This window comes from Sciurus vulgaris (genome assembly GCF_902686455.1).
Source record: "Sciurus vulgaris genome assembly, chromosome: 7".
Taxonomy (NCBI): domain Eukaryota; kingdom Metazoa; phylum Chordata; class Mammalia; order Rodentia; family Sciuridae; genus Sciurus; species Sciurus vulgaris.
Window position 1 is genome coordinate 146,357,077 of NC_136467.1, and position 17,751 is coordinate 146,374,827.

Consider the following 17,751-nt stretch of genomic DNA (forward strand, 5'->3'; position numbering starts at 1 on the left):
TGGCCGCCTGCAGGCAGCTGCCTCTCCTGCACCCTGATAATGTCAGCTGGTCCCTCAACTGCAGCGCTTCTGTGACATTGTCACTCCTTCTATGCACGTCGGCTGCGTCTGTGGACTGTGTGTGTGAAAGGGAGCGGGCACAGGAGCAGAGGCAGAGATCGTGACTTCATGTCTCCAGGCACCTGCAGTATGCGGACTCTAAAGACAAATGCATGTGCCGCGGTTGGAATGAAGAGTGTCCCCAAAGCCCTAAGTGTCAGTCTTGGTCCTCAGGGTGGCACTCCTGGGAGAAGGAGGAGTCTGCTGCCAGGTCTTGAGGTCATTTGAGGTGCCCTTGAAGAAGATAGAGGGACCCTGGCTCCTTTCTCTTCCTGGCCTGAAGTGAGCACTTTTTCTCCCTACGTGCCTCGGCCATGGCGAACTGCCTCCGGTCTCACCGATGATGGACTGAAACCTGCACACTAGGCCCAGATGACCTTCTCTCCCAGTAAGTCGGTCAACCTCAGGTATTTATATCAATGCTGAGTGAATGAATGAATGAATGAGTATCCCAGCTCTCTCATTCCCTTGACCCCCATGCATGCCACCAGTTCCAACAAAAGACACACTTCCTCGGGTCTCCTTAATACTGGACTGTGGTTTTTTGCAGCTCATCACACAAACTCAGAGAGTCTGGAGCAACACGAGCTTCATCTCACTCAGCCAAGAGCATTATTTTGTTGTCTTTGTTTTTCCAGGAGCATAATTATCGCCTATGTGAGCAGGGGACCTGGCAGTCCTGATGTGATTCGGCAGCATCCTCCATAACAGGGGTCCCCCAGTAGGTCTCAGCAGTGGGGGTAGGCAGGGATGGGTGTACCAGGAGGATGGGGAGAACCAGGCACCTCAACCCATCACAATAAACCTGATCTCTCATTCAAGGCAAATTGGACCAATGCCTCAAGGTCAGAGCGGTGACGGGGTCTATAATGGCCTTTCCTGTGATTATGGAGAATTTTATACAGAAATGACACTGGCTACGGTCAAAGCAGGGCAGGCTAGCTCCAAGCCGGCCTCCACCAAGCATGGTCGCACCTCAGGTCAGGCAGGTGGGATGTTCTCAGCCACCTGCCTGGCCTCCTGCCGCCATTTTGAGTTTTCCCTCTTTGTCTTCCTGCCTGTAGCTTTTAAGAAAAACTGGTAATCTCCTAAAAAAAAAAAAAAAAAAAGAAAGAAAAAAAAACAAGCGCTGCATAGTGTCATCATGTGTGTCTGTCCTTACAAAGGTCTCTTACACCAGAAGTGAAGTTTGGAAACAATTAGTCATTCTCACATCTTTGAGCAAAACAAGGAAAGAAGACACAAATAGTAAGGTCAGATACAAATAAATAGTAAGGTCTGAGGAAAAAAAAGGTGGAAAACATGGAGCAGATTCAAGCCAGCCCATTATCTTGGGCTTTCTGTGCAGCCCATGGCACAGACGAAGGACATTCAACCCTGGTGAGTCAACGAGGGATTGGCACCAGCATGGCAGGCGGCCAGCCTAACCGTTGTGGAGATGATAGAAGGAAGAGCGGAAGTGGGCCTCCCCTACACCAGCGACTTAAAGAGAGTGGCTATAGCTAAACAAAATTAACTCCATCATCACACAGGTAACTAACTAGAAGGAGTCTTAAGGGATTATATGGCAAAAATGCTTAAAATTCTTTTACAACTTTCACCATTTATTTCTTTAACATTCATTCACTGAATGTCCATATTGTACTGTGCTATAATCATGTAGTAATTTTCCATTGTATTATAGTACATCATATTTTTATCAAAAAGGGATATGCAGCCTCACCCATTCATTCAACATTTATCCACCCCATGCCCATATTGTACCACACTGCTCATGAAGCCCTTTTTCAGCAATATATTCTCCATGTAAATCATATCATATACTATGTTTTATTTGGTTTTAGTGGGAGAGACTATATCACCAAATATTTCAACTACGTGCTGGTGTCTGAGTGAGAAGACTTTCAGGGGTGGATTCCTTTCACTCAGTAGCCAGGCGACAATCACGGATCTGAGGGTGATAAAGATCGCGAAGGTGGTTTCATCAACCTCTTCATGGTAAAGACAAGCAAGTTGAGTTACTCCTGCAAGGTAATTCAGCCACAGCGTGCTGGAGTGGCATTAGTGCCTGAAATCCCAATGCCTTGTTTGTCTTTCTGAAACAAAAAACACTCTGCTCTCTTGGATGTGGCCCTGGTGCCAAAGCACCTTGAATGTTTCCTGACCTCATGCCACTCTGGTCTCCGGAGAAGAATTGGCTCTTCCAAGAACCATCAGTTCTGCACCAACCAAGTGCATGAGAATGGGATCCCCATGGGGCAGGGAGACCTCAGGCCAGGGCAGGGCAGGGCTAGACACTGGAGTGATGAATGAACCAACTGGTTTGCTACCATTGCTTCCTTGGGCAGAGAAGACTTCTTTGTCTGGGTCCTTTTTTTTTTTTTTTTTTTTTTTCCTTCTTTCTTTTCTTCACCTGGCAGTGACAAAAGATGGTTTCTCAAAGGCTTGACTTAGAAAAACGACAGTCCTCTCTATACCCACCTCCCATTATTCTCTGGGCTACTCTCTCTTGTTCCATGCAAACCCTTGAAGGACTTTTCTGGTCATCTTAAGGCCACTACAGTGCCTGCTCCAGGTCCACAGTATGCAACTGTGGTACAATATAAGCTCCTGCTACTCCAGCTCTTCGGTCTACGATGAGGCTTCTTTCAGCTCCTCACGGCCCCTAGAGATTAAGATCCTTATCCCCTAGCCCCTCTTCTCAATTCAGTCCATGTTCCCTGGTTTCCATGAACAGGAATCCTTCAACGACCTTTCCATGTCTGTTTATTTCCAGTGCTATGAACCTAGCTCTGATGGTGGTTTGAAAGGATTTCTTGAAGGCAGTTTACCCTCTATGTCCATTTCCTATGGTGGCCATAACAAATTACCATAAACTTGGGGACTTCATTTATTCTCTTGTAGAGCCCTAAAGTCTGAAATTAAGGTGTCAGTAGGGTTACACGCCCTCCCTCTAGAAGACTCTGTCTCTCCCAGCTTCCTGTGGCACCAGGCATTCCTTGGCACATACCTGCATATGTTAGCCAACTTCTCATTGCTGTGACAATATACCTGAGAAAGACAATTTAAAGGTGGGGAAATTTTATTTTGGCTCACTGTTCCTAAGGTTTGAGTCCATCACTCACTGGCTCAGTTGCATTTGGGCCTATAATGGGGCAGAAATGTCATGGTAGAAGCACATGATATAGGAAAGCTTCTCACTCTCCAGTGGCCAGGAAGCAGAGATAGAAAGAGCAAGTCAGGGACTGGGACAACATACACCCTTCCAGGGCACATTCCTAGTGATGCACTTCCTTTCATGAGCTCTCACCTTCCACAGTTTCATCTCCTCTCAATAATGTCATCAAATTATGAAATCACTCAATGAATTAATCCATTGATGAGGTCAGAGCCCATATGAACCAATCACTTCCCCAAATCCCCACCTTTGAACATTGCATTGGGGACTCCAGGGGACTCTCAGGTCCAACCATTATACTACATAACTCCAGTCTCAGCTTCTGTCTTCACCTACCTTCTCCTCTTCTCTGTGTTCCCCTCTTTGGTCTTGTCAAGGATACTTGTCATTGGATTTAGGGTCCACCTGGTCCTAGGGTGATTTTATCTTAAGATCCTGAGCTTGACTATATTTGCCAAGTTCCTTTTTCCAAATAAGGCCATATTCACAGATTCTGTGGGTTAGGATGTGGCTATGTCTTTTTGGAGGTCATGAATTAACCCGCTACACTCTTCTAGTGATTGCTATTCACCCCAAATCAGAAGTGAGTCATTATACTTCAGAGTTGTTCAGCATTGTGTTAGCTTTACATCAGTGTGACAAAATACCTGAGATAATCATCTTATAAGGAAGAAAGGTTTATGTCTCCTCACAATTTTGGACGTTTTGATCCATGGTTGGTTGGTTCCACTGCTTTTGGGCCTGTAACAACTCAGTACATCCTGGTGGGAGCACATTTTGGGGGAAGCTACTCATCTCATGGTGGCCAGGAAGCAAAAGGAGAAAGAAAAGAGTTGGGTTACCAATATCCCCTTGAATGGCATGCTCCCAATGACCTAATATGTTTCCACGAGGCTCTGCCTCTTAAAGATTCCATCTCCCAGTAGTGCTAAGGGCTGGTGACCAAGCCTTTTAACACATGACCTTTGGGGGAATCTTCTTTAAACCATAGCACACGTTTTAACCAGTATGTGCTGAGCATGGCCTAAGCACTGGAATGCTGATATTAATATGGCATTGGAGATACAAGATGAATAAAGCATCATTTCTATCCCTCCAGAAGTTCTCAGTGCGAGGAGTCAGAGAGAACAAGTAAATCATCACAATGCAATGCAATAGACGCCATGAAAATATTAGAAAGGTCCCATCACTCAAGAATGCTTTGGTCCGTGTCCCAGATAATTCCCATATTCCAGGCAGCGTCCTCCTCTTTTTGTTCATATGTCACTGAATCTACTTAAGCAGAAAAATGAACGCTGATGGAGTAAGAGGGTGACAGGGGGACAACAGAGATTTCTCCCCCGGAGAAGTTCCTCTAGGTCACGAATGTCTGTCTACTTAAAATGTGAGGAGACATTTGGTAAAAACACTGCAGTGGGGGTGGGGGGTACCTGGAATCAGAGCAGAGAGCATCTCAGAGTCAGAGACGGCTCACACCCGGACAGCAGATGGCCCCCTGAAAAGCCATCGATGAATCTGTGCACACATCAACCACTGGAATGGATGCCAAGAAGCAGACTCCCTCCTTCACTGCAGAGCTGTTTAATCATTTTAATACTTTAGGTGTGTGGAGCTGTTTTAGTCAGCTTTTCCTTGTTGTGGCCAAAAGACCTGACAAGAAAATATTAGAGGAGGAAAGTTTATCTGGGGCTCACACCCTCAGAGGTCTTTGTCCAGGGATGACTGACTCCATTGTGCTGGGCCCAAGATGAGGCAGCACATCATGGCGGAAGGGCCTGCTGGAGGAAAGCAGTCAGGACATGGCAATCAGGAAACAGAGAGCTCTGCTCACCAGGGGAAAAAAACAAACCCTGAGGTACGCCCCAGTGCCCTATTCCAGCCACACCCTACGTGCTTCCAGTTACTGAACAGTTAAGCCATAGCAGGGGATTAAGCCATTGATCAGGTTATACTTCTCATAATGTGATTATTTCACCACTAAAAATTCTTGCATCGTCTCACACGTGAGCTTTGGTGGGACACCTCATGTCTAAGTCATGACAGGAGCCAGGCCTTCGCTCCGTTGCCTGACTGGCACTCTAGGTAGGATGGCCTGGCTCACACACAGGGAATTAAGGCAAGAGCTTCCCTTCAGTTATGCTAACACTGGCTCCTACACTTCCTAAGCAGGTGGGGGGTGACGTTGTACAGACTTTATTCAGGTTGATAAGGTGCCAGGTACAGAGAAATCAAACAATCCCTCATGAAGTGATTCTAGAAGGCTCTATCTCACATCATACATTCCTTTCCTTGGCTAAAGTTTTCCATAGTTTGGGAAGCAAACTCTGGATAGTGTGCATCTTGGAATACAAAGTATAGCATGAGAGGTGTAAATAGACAAGGTACCAATGGCCTGGAACACTATGAGTCAAAAATAAAACCCTGTTCAGTTTTTTAGAGTGACTCCTACACTTTCTATTTTTTGAAATATACAGAGTATCTTATAGTAAAGGGACTTTTCTTATGATTTTTTTCATAGTTGAAATTCAATGAATATGGCACAGATAAATTATCCTGAACCAGCCCTTTTCTTCAGTGCCCTGCCATTATCTTTGAAAAAGGAATTAAATCCTGGAAGAGAGTTTTTAAGGGAATTGGCAAAGACCTACCAGCTGTCCAAGAAAGTCCAAAGCACAGCTGCAACATTTCCTAGAAAGCCCTGCTTTGATCGCTGCCCAGTAAGAACTCTTTCTGCCTGAGATAAGTGGCCGCTGGGAAATACCATGTTATAAATTCTAATATTTGCTCTGCAAAATGATTCATGTTGAATCCTGAGTGAATATTTCAACAAAGAAAAACAAGAGTGATCATAATCAGTGCTACAAAGGGTAGCACCTGCGTATACCCAATTTTACAGCTGAGAAATAAGAAGAAGTGGGAGGCGGGTGGACTGGGAGAACCTCTCAGGTCCCCCCAGACTGTACTTCAGTAGAAAGAAGATGGTCTGTGCTGAACTCATCTACCTCCTGAGGGCCGGGAACCCCACACAGACACTGGGTTACTTTAAGCAAGTGATTCTGACACAAATGGGTTCCGGCCCATTTTTCTTTCCTAATTCAGTCTTCCAGAAAAAGCAAGAAACTCCATCCTTTGAAGAACAGGGAAATGCAGATGGTGAATTTTGTTTCAACATCTCATGGAGGGAGATGGTAATATGATACACTATTTATCATAGAGAATTCCTTTTTTTTCCTTCCAGAACTGATTTACTTATACCATTTTTATAACAAACACTGGTTGAGAGCCTGCTAAGGATCAGAGAGGGGGAATACTGAAAAGTAAACAAATTAGAACACAGTCGACCCTCCACATCCCTGGGTTCTGATCAGCAGATCCCAATCAACCTCAGATAAAAAAATATTTGGGAGAAAAATTGCATCTTTGCTGAGCATGCACAGACTTCTTGTCATTATTCTTTAAACGATATGCTATCACAATTATTTACATAACATTTACATTTTATAGGTATTACAAGTAATCCAGAGATGATTGACACATTCAGGAAGATGTGTGTAGGTTCTATGCAAATATCACTTTACATGAGGGACTTGAGCCTCTGCAGATGGTGGCATCCCCTGGGCGGGGGGTCTGCTGAAACTGAGCCCCCTGGCTGTGCAGGAATGTTGGTACAATGTGATAGACAATGATAGAGAAGTCTATGCAAAGTGTCACCAGAAAGCATGTAGCAAGACATTCATTCAAGGCATTTCACAGAGGAAGATTGAACCAGGAGCACTCTGAGCTTATGGACTCAAGAAGGAAAAGCCCTTGGCCTGGACATTCTGATCATCTATCAAAAGCTCCTTCCCTTTCGTTCCTGACTGGAGCAAGCTAGCACTTTGGTTTTCATAGCTGCGAAAGTCATTTCCTAACGACCAGATCTTAAATGGCAAACTGTTTAATTTTTATCAGTCTATTTGCAAGAAAAGCCGGCAACTCTATTTAAAATTCCTGGACAGTGAAAGCCTCATCTTTCCCCCTCCCGGCTGGAAGCTGCTGTGCTCTGTATCCAGCTCCCTCTCAGATGACTGCTCTGGAGCACCCAGAGCAGAGGCCACGTGCCCACTTTCCACGCACGTGCCACTGATGGACAGTGGCCCTGATGGAGCTCTGTGGCATCTGCTGTACCAGCATGGAGTGTCTAGGGTTTCACAGAGCAGCCGGCTTCGTCCCCACCATAGTGAAGAACTTCTCTCTTCTCTCTGTGGCATCAAACCAGACTTTCCTTCCTGGGCACTCCCACCGGTTGGCACTATAGCTCCCTACAGCGGACTGGAAGAAAACACTGGAAAACAATTAACTCAGCTTGTTTCGTGCCGTCAACAGCTCTCCATTGCAGAGAGAAAGTCATTTCAAGAACTAATCTAAGGAAAGGTCAAACAGGCTATAAGGAAATGAAGGAGAATAAAAGGAACTGATTTCCTACCTGAGCTTCTCAATCTTCTTTCAAATACAAGAAAGAAAATATCTTTAGGGTTCACTGGTGTAAATGTGGAGGATGCTCGTAGCCAGAGGGGACCGGCCCAGGGCCCCTGCTGTCACAGGTTGTATTCGTGGTGTCCTCCCCGCCACCCACGCCTGTCTCAGGACAGGGCTTCCAATCTCAGCTAAACGGGTGCCTCCTATTGGCCTCCACGGCCCTAAGGGGCACAGTGAGACCAAAGACCAAGTCAGCTCATTGGCACCAGAAGTTCGACTTCAACGAGTGACTAGTGAAAGTAAGGGATGAAGATTTGTTTTTAATAATGTATATTTCTCTCTCTCCTTCTGTCTCTCAGACATTCCTAACTGATATGAGAGAGAGAGAAAGAGAGAGAGAGAGAGATCTATGTCTATCTCTGTATCTCTATCTCACTCTCTCTGTATCTCTAATATCAGATATCTATATATTTACATGTCTAGAGCTCTCTGTTCATACATATGTGCACACACGTATATCTACCCGTATACTTACATCTATATGTCATACCTACAACATTCCTGAACCAACTGCAAAGCACATTTGGATCTAAAATTGAAGGCAACTTTAAGCCTGGCACCCTTGTTTGAAAGAAACTATTAATTTGATTTCACCCATTACCATTAAATTAGAAATTAATAAGTGTTTATTGCAGGCACTGTAAAGAGGGTTCTCAGGCATTTTTTTTGTTTTGAAAATTCTTCCTTCCCCTGGAAGTATTTATCATCTAATTAAGAGGAGGAAACATCCAGCATGACCCAGCGTCCGCACGCCACCTTGTCTTAATCACTAGTGATTTTCAACTTACACGGACGGAAATTTCTGGTACACTCCATCCATTCTCACGCTTTATGCAGAGGCTGCTCCTCCAGTTTTTATCTGCCAGAGTCAGATGTTCGCAATCAGATGACACACTGAGCATGCGGGGCTCTTGCATGGTGGTGCTGTGCGCCTGCAGTGGAGTCTCAGCCGTGTTGCCATTTTTATCTGCACGGCAATGTTTCTGCAATTATTTGAAAATTTTTATTGCGTTTTGCCCCCATGGTTTTATAAAAACGAGTGAAGAAATGGAAAAAATGAAAGCACTTAAATGAAATTCTCATGAACTTAACACAATCAGGAGAAAGCTGGACATCGGCAGACCAATGTGGTTAAACACTTACCGGATTTAAACCTGCAGAGGGAAATAACTGAGCGAAGGAACTTTTACGAAGGGCCATAAATATATCTCCACAGATTGGATCTAAAAGCGGAGGTTGGATTAGGGATTCGATCATCTTCCGCAGCCTTTTGGGAACGGAGTCCTTTCCTCTCCTGTTGTTCTGCTTTTACACCTTCCTGTGAGATGGACGTGTTCAGGGAGTCACTGCCTGTGAAGGAGGAGCTGGTGGGGTCTTGAACCTGACTTCAGTGCCTGTCCATTTCCAAAGCCCCATGTAAGTTAAGTGCTATGGTTTGACTAAGTGTCCCCAAAGGCCAGTGTGTTAAAGGCTTGGTCGCCAGACCACAATGCTAATGAGAAGTGGTGCAGACTTTAAAAGAAAGGTCTAGTGCAAGGAGGTTAGGTGGCTGAGGGTGCACCTTTGAAGTGGTTACTAGGACCCCAGCCCCTTCCTCCCTGTTTAACTTCCCTCCCCACCATGATGTGAGCAGCTCTGTCTCCACCATGCCCTTCCCTGGTGATCTGCTATCTTGCCACAGGCCCAAAAGCAATGTGACCTACTAAACATGGACTTAAACCTCCAAAACTGTGAGACAAAATAAACCTTTCCTTTTTAAAGTTGATTATTTCAGTTAGTTTCTTACAGTAACAGAAAGCTAACTAACAGAGCAAGGAAGGCACTTGTCTTGGGCTAACTTTCTGTACCTGCTCTTTTCATGAATCACTTCTTATGCAATCCCACTCCAGCTCTATGATTAGCATCTTGGTCTAGCCCTAGCCCAGTGGGTCTCAATCAGGGACGCTTTTGCTCCCAGTAGCCATTTGAAGAGGTCTGGAGACACTTTGGATTGTCATAACTTAGGATGGGGTTGCCTCTGGCAGTTAATCAGTAGAAACCAGAGCTACTGCTAAACATCCAACACAAGACAGCCCTCCACCACAGAGAACTATGAAGCCCCAAATGTCAATAAAACTGAGAAAACGACTCGCTTCTAAACTCTGCCCTTAAGTTAGGAATCGCCTTTCTAGTTTAAGATTCCCTGAATCCAATTAATCACCATGAATCTCTCTGAACCCAGAGTTTTTCTCCCTGATTGATAAAGAATGAGTGATTGTGTACATACAGATGGACAAACAATAATTCAGAAGAAGCTGAATTCACAAAGGCACTGAACAGTAGCCATCATTTACTGAGCGGCTACTATGAACTGGCCCAGCTCCCGTTTAAGAGCTTTGGCCGACATCAGCACCATAAATCCATGGCATAGGCCGGCTACGATCCTGCAGCAGATGAGCAACCCCAGACTAAGAGAGGTTATGGAATATGACCAGATTCACAGAGGTCTTAAGGGGCCTTTCCAGGGTTGGAATCCAGGGAGTCGGATCCAAGAGTCAGAAGAACAGATTGGTAGATGAGTGAAAAGCCAGAGAGGCAACCAAATTCCAACACAAGATAAAAGAAAGAAGAGAAGAACTGGGAAGAGACCCATTTAAAACCAGTGCAGTGGGTCGGGAATATGGTTCCCAGCGTACTCTTCTTAATGCCAGTTCAGCTGCAGAAATCGCAGTCCGGAGCTGGAAGCTGAGCCTGGGTTCTGGGCAACCCGGTGTTCAATGAGGTCACACCCTGGCTCCCTCACGGTGTGTAGGGAAGAGACTTTTCCTCCCGTTCAGACTCATTACATTCTGTTAACCCCAAGCTTGTTCTGAGCCAAAGCTGCAGAACTGTAAAGAGGAGCAGAGAGCACGTGATCTGTTTAAATATGCCCAAGCGACATGCTGACCAGCGAGGTTTGTTTATTAAAATCTTTATGTGGGGTGAAGCTCAATTGAGCTTATGTCAGCTGGTTTATGGAGGAACCCTGTTTTCAGATTAGGCTGCTGTTTGTCTTTTTTACTGAGCTGACAGAGGACATTCTAGAGAATACATTATGCCCAAAACATCTGTATTAAAAAATCAACAATAAAGAGAAGCATCTCCAAATGGAGCTCATACTTTGGAAGGCTCTTGTCTGTCAGTAGATTAAACCGCTATTTTTATCTACAGAGGAAGCGAGAGGAAGTAGAAATGAGTCTGAGAACAGCAGAAACTGGCCTCCTCTTTCCTGCCAAGTTATTTTTACACACTCCGGAGGACACAGGGTGGGCTTTTGTTTTAAAAAATAAAAATAAAAAAATTAGAAAACTATCTTATCTGAAATCAAAGTCCTCAGGGCCAAATTTTTTCCCTTGCTTTCCCCACTAGAATAAGACATGAAAGTGGTAAGGAGTCGACCTCCAATAAGGATTTGGGTCCTTTATACACCTTGTTAGATAAATTTCACCGTGTCAGAGGCTTGCTCAGATGAAACAGGTCTTTGGGGGAGGAAATAAATTTGTCACCAATTGCTGCATCCAAATAGTAAAAATGATAACAATAGTAAGTTGCTAACATGTATCTAGCACTTACTCTCATTAGGTGTTTTGCATTCACGGTTTCACATAAGCGTCCTATCTGTATGAGTGAGGTACTGATAGGATTTACTTTTTGGAGTTTCTTTATTAAACTAAAACACACATGCAGAAAATTATGCTGATTTTTTTTGTATGCAATTCAGTGAGCTTCACAAACTGACCACACCCATCACAAGACACAGAACAGGTTCAGCCCAGCCATGCCTCCGAGGCTTCACGCTGTCCTTGGGTAAGCAGATCTCACCCTCTAGCTTCATGAGTCAGCTCCGCCAGACTTTCAGCTTCGCCATCATGCCGTCGTGCAATATGGGCCCTTTGTAACTGGCTTCTTTCACCTGATATTGCACATGTGGCGTTCACCCAGAGTTGTATGTAGCTGCAGATTGTTCATCCCCACAGCTACAGAATTCTCCAGCACACCAATATGCCACAATTTATTTATTTTTTTCATTTTACTCTCGGAGAGTTCTATGCCATTTTAAAATTAAAGGTTACAGTGGTAAGGTTAAGAACGCCAGGACTCAAGAGGTGCAAAAGAACTTCCCCAAGTGTGCGAAGCTGGGACTATAACTCAGATTGACCTGGTTCCAAATTCCACAGCGCTGCTAGGTGTCATACTGTAGGGTCTTTCAGAAAGGCTAAGTTTGTAAGGGCCCCTCCCTCAAGGGTCAAAGGTTTTTTTGTGTAAATAATTTGGGAGGTGCTTGGAAGAGGATATTAGAGCAATGTGACAGGTGTCCACACCTGCCACCTCGACAGAGCTGTTGCCTTCAGGCATGTCCCTTGCTTTCTCCTTTCTCTGCTGCTTTGATTGACTCTTCCAATAGAGCCATCAGGGTCTCAAGTACCATGGGACTTGACTGAGTAGCAGAGACTAGCAATGCACACTGCACCTGAGACCTGGAGGTGTTGGTGCAGGACACATGCTTAGAGGCCCAGCCACCAAACAGGTGAAGGCTCCAGTGGATTCATGAGTTAAAGAGGATGGGGCGCGTCCCGATTACCTGTGTCTGTGTGCACACAGATGTCAACCCACGTGCTGGCTCACCCTTCTTCTCCTCTCTCGTGATTCTCCAACAAATAGTTCATTATGTTGCCAGATCATTCTTATGGTGACCATCTATTTGTCACACGTACCCTATTGGGGGAATCCCTACTTAGAATTCATACTTTGTACACATTTTTAGAAGGGAAAGAAATGGAAAGAAAGAAGACTCCTTTCAAAGAATCATTTACAAATGGACAAAATATGAATGCATGGTCTCCTGCTGACAGCTGTCCTGTTCAGATAAGTGGAAACTCCATGCAGAGGAGCGTGGCCCAGGACAGTGGGTGTCTCTGGCAACTTTTCTGGCCCACACTTTGGTCCCTTTCTAACCCTTATGACCAGAAAGGACTGGGAGACCAGTCTCAGAAGATCGACAGGAACCTCAAGAAGGACTTCCTGTGTGGCTCTCACTCAAGACATATTGGTGTGTTCCTGCAGTCAGGCACAGAACTGGCCATGACACAGGCCCATGAGGTTGTCTGGTCAGTTTACAGCTGATCACAAAGCAAGTGCACAGTTATCACGCGTCAGTGGACACCACCTGTTCAGATGGCAGAAACCATCAGCTGATCCTGATCAGCTAGGACATGAGCTGGTTACCTCATCTGTGCCAGCACATTGGGGTTTCCAGGCCTCATGCCACAAGAAGCCACCTTCACTTTGCAGAATCTCCAGATCCCTTGTCTTCTCTCCCCGGCCCCTGGAGGACCGAGAGGCACCAGAGCTCACTGATGGTATTAGGGTCACTGCAACAAAGACTGTAGATCGGAGGGCTTAAACCACAGACCTGGGGCCTAGAGTCCATGAGTAAGATGTCAGCAAGGTTGGCCCCCTCTGAGGGGTGCGAGGGAAGGATCTGCCTCAGGTCTCTCTCCCTGGCTTGTAGATGGCCAGGTCTCTCATTTGTGTCTGTATCCAAATTTCCGCTTATAAAGATATCCGTTGTATTGGATTAGAGTCCACCCTCATGACCTCACTGTCATTTGATTGCTTCTATAAAGACCCTCTTGCCAAATAAGCTCACATGCTGAGGTACTGGGGGTTCAGGACTTCAACATATGAATCATTGGTGGGCGGGACATAATTCAGCCTGTACCCCTGATTCCCATGAAGCTCCTCTCCTCTCTGATGCAGCCAGCTCAGCCTCCCCAGAGTGTGCAGGGTGCACATTCCGTCCTTGCTGGCCTCCACCAAGTATGCTTACTGAAAAGGAGGAGGTGAGCTTGACACGCCCCTGCTCCCCTTGCCCTGTGATCTTCTAGTATCTTCCCTTAGCACCTGAGCTACTCTGCTTATTCCCCATGGGAGTGAAGGAATGGCTGTCAAGATCTCCTGGGGTTAAAGGAGTCGGAAGCACTGGTCCCACTTCCAGTTTGGTCTTCTCCACACCCCTTCCATACCCAGTGGTGTCCCCTACAGTCCTCTCCTTCCCCATCCTTCCCTTCCGTCGCCCCTGAGACTCAGCTCCTTTCTCCTCTTCCTCTGCGCTGTGAGCGATATTACAAGATTTCACTCAGTTTGTGTCTGCGTGACAGCTGCTTCTCACTCGTCAGCAGAACAGGACAATGCATTGTCCTGGTGCGTTTTACGAGGCTGGATGAAGGAAGAAGGTGGGCGTGTTTCCTTCCATCTGCAATTTCTCAGTGGCTCACCAGTGTCACTGACATCGGGTTCAATGGCTCAGTTTCCTGGGGCCACAGCTTCTTCTTCCAGGATTCCTGCCCTGGATGCTGCTATCAGGCAAACAGAGATCTCACAGCTCCATGGCAGGGATCTCAGACTGTCCCTCTTCTCTGGAGGTTATAAGAATCCAGATCTCACCTAGAGTGGGAGAAGAGAGAGCCAGTACTTGACTCACCTCCTACATGTAAACATTACTTTCAAAATCCTGCTTCATCTCCCGTCCTGTTTTTCATGGAGTCTTTTCTTTTAGATTGACTTTTATTTTCTAAGTGTTATAGCATGGCCCTTGAAATTTCATAAAAATTCCTCTTGTTTAATTTGAGAGCAAAATGAAATTGCTAGAAGTCACCTGCATGGGTAGAAGGAATGAGACAGACTGCTGGGTTTGTCTTATAAAGATGTTTAAAAATATAATGCTTGACCTTATTTCTCTAAAAATGTAAAACCTGAGGATTTCTTCTGAGTGCTCCAAACTGGGCATGGCTAGGTGGTTAGTTGTGTTTCCATTAAGGGACTTCAAAACACTTGCAATACCTGGCTTAGTTCATCACGGAGAACATTCTAATAATCACTCAGGGGTTAAGGGAAGCACACATGTCCCTTCAAGATGGAAACCCACTCCTTACAGCACTTTTGCAAACACGCCTAATTACTACCTCCAATTAGCTGATAAAAAAAAATATTTAAAAAAACTATAGGATAAAGAAAACAGATGTGAAGAGCCTAGGCCTGTGTCAGAGACACACGCCTGAGTACATGTGAGGTCAGGCACATCTTAATCTGCACTGAAAATTCAAAGACAAAAATGAAAATGAAAGACCTTCTTCCTAATCCAATTAAATTTAATTTGCTAAGTAGTCTGGTTTTTTACATCCAAATATTAATGGGCTTTGCTTGGGTTAATAGATTTGATGCAAAAAAAATATGTATTCAAAATATTTTGATACATATCTTTGTAATAGCTTCATGCCACAAATACTTATTGAGTACTTAATGTGTGCAGGCAGCCGAAATGAAGATATGCATAAGCCCGAATGCTAAGAAGCTTGCTTGCTAAGGACCAATAAACTTGGGCTTATAAGAGATATAGAAAAGTCACGATATAATTGTACAGGAGCACGTGGGCAAGTCACCTACCCCAGTCTTGGAGGGTAGAAAAGGCTTGACAGTGAAGCCTGAAGTTTGTCAGAGAGGTTGCATAGGCTGGGGAGGGAGAGAAGACTAGTCAGACTAGAGAGATTTTAGGAGAAAGGATCTAGTGGACTTGGTAATGGCGGTTTCTCTTGTCTTTAAGGACTGAGTAGGGAGAGGAGCGGACAGGAGGGTGATTCCTTTTACAAAGTGAATGACGATACCGTACTGCACTACATCTGCTTTGTAAATCTCTCTTTTCACACTTAGCGTGCTTGTTTATAGCCAGGAAAATATCCGATGTGCAATCGCTTTGATGCAACTGAATCTTTCTACACTAATAAATTCCGTCCGCTGTCTCCTTCAGCCAGCCTCGCTGCCGCTTAGAGAGATTCTGCCACCGTCCACCCTTATAAGCCAGAATCAGAAGCCCCTTTAGCCTTCACACAGTAATGGGATGGCGGAAAGCAAACACCAGCCCGCTCACAGCAGATAAGGCCTCTGGATGCAGCAACTTCTGCGGGTTGGGCCTTGGAAATTTTCCAGAATGAAAAATGCCCCTGCCCCTGAGCTCAGGGTGTGATAAAGGGACAACTGCAGTGTGACAAGTGGCATCCCAGCGGCAGGAACAAATTCCTGGGAGTGCAACATGGAGAGCCTGAAGCTAGAAGCCTGGGGCTGGGAAGAGCATGGAAGGAGTTTCCAGAAGGAGGAAGCAGTGAGACCGGCCTTGAAGAGCCTGTAGGAATCGCTGGGCCTGTATCGCAGGGCGTCAAACATCATGAACACAAGGGTCGAAGTGTGAAAGGGAAGACGGGGGACCGTGAGTAGATGACATGGTTGCCAAAGGTTCATGTGTCTGAGCTCAGGCCCCAAAGTGGCAATGTTGAGAGGTGGTGGATCTCAAGGAGGTGGGGCCCAGGCGAGGCAAAGAGGTCATAAGGGCCCTGACCCGGAAGGGATCAATGCTGCTCTCACAAAGTCAGTTAGTTCTCTCCAGAGCAGGATGCTGCAAAGCAAGGCCACCCCTCACACTTGGTCCCTTCCACTCAAGGCCAGTTCCTTCTCCAATTGTCCATCATGTTGATACAGCCAGGGGACACTCACCAGTGTGCCAGCACCATACCATTTGAACCCCCCAGACACCAGAATTGTGAGTCAAATAAACCTTTTTATAAAATGAGGTGTCCAACCTTAGTTATTTTGTTATGGCAACAGAAAACAAATGAAAACAGCAATAGCACCAGAGTGTGATGAAGGAGAGTGATGGAAGAGCTGATCAGGAGGAAAAACAGATTGAAGGGCTAAGAACCAAAGACAGGAATTCGAACTGGCTGCCTGCAGAGACTGCCAAGTCATAGAGGGAGGAGACCAGATTGCTTCTTGGCAGCAATGTAGACAGAAGATTGGAGGAGAGAAGGGTGACTGGCAGGAGGATTAGCCAGAACACTCAGAAGAATCTCACAAAGGTTCAAGGAAGAGCAGAACACAGGCCGTAAGAGTGGCCATAAAGAAAAGGGACGAGGGGCAAGCGGAGATGAGAGACGTTTCTGAACTAGCATCTAGAAGAGTTGCTGTCTCCCAGGATATCACATGCAGAAGAGAGAATTGAAGGTCTCTAACTTGGACGTTGTGTCAGTAGGACAGAGAATTCAGGAACAGTGGGACGTGCGCTGGAAAGCAGGGCCGCGTCCTGCTGGGACCCTCGTTCTTGTCTTCTCCAGTTCTCTGCTTCTCGAGGTGCTGCTGCTTAAGCATGGGGAGCTTCTGTCTGGAATTCATCCTTTAGAGAGGACGGGAGAGGGTGCAGGATGGCGACAGGCCAGCAGCCAGGAGGAGAAAGTCATCAGAACCAGGAACGACCCCCAGGCAACTCTGGTAGTGTGGCAGAACTTGGAAATGAAGCGCTTTGGAGCGACTTAGTGAAGGCTGGGAGCATGGAGTAGGAGAACCAGCTGCACGGCCTGCCTGACGCCCTTTTGGATGTCTTTGAACTCGAGAATAAAGCTTCGAGTTGTGTTTAGGTTGCTTTGGAGGCTGGACAGTTTCCCTGACTCGAGCGTCCCCTTTGGGACTGGTTTGCACAGGGTTACGCCGGGTCAGAGCTGCTTCTAGAAGGAGCAGTGGATAGTCCCTGGCTGTTGGGCATGCGTGGGGTGCCTGTCTGTCCTCTGCACACGAGACCCAGAGGACCCTGTTGGAGGAGGAGGGAGGGTGGCAGACGGTTGGGTTGTCCCAGCTTAAAGAGAACATGAAGAACAAAGGGGACCACCAAAGAGGAAGAGGAAGGACACAAAAGTGAGCCCGGTTACAAGATCAGAAGAGCGGGGTCAGGACACGATGCATCACCATGGCCTGCACAAGAGGGTCCCTGGACTTTGCCCCTGGGAGGTCACTGGGAACCTCTCCATAACCCCAGAGTGATGGGGACCAACTTCTATGTATGGAGGACCCAATAAGGTGTGTGAAACAGCAGGAGGTAACAAGGATAGACCACC

General features: G+C 46.0%; 1 long non-coding RNA gene across 2 annotated transcripts in view; it reads right to left on the minus strand.

The window, feature by feature from the left end:
- Positions 1-2,224: 2,224 nt before the first annotated feature.
- LOC306665491 overlaps positions 2,225-17,751 on the minus strand; it is a 73,574-nt gene continuing 58,047 nt past the window's right edge. Inside the window, exons 4-6 of one of the 2 annotated variants that reach the window (XR_013765042.1) lie at positions 14,092-14,260; positions 4,708-8,778; positions 2,225-3,150 (exon numbers count right to left, since the gene is read on the minus strand). This is a non-coding gene — a long non-coding RNA (uncharacterized lncRNA). Of the gene's footprint in view, positions 3,151-3,975; positions 8,779-14,091; positions 14,261-17,751 lie in introns of those variants that run through there. The other variant, XR_013765043.1, reaches the window with a different exon arrangement.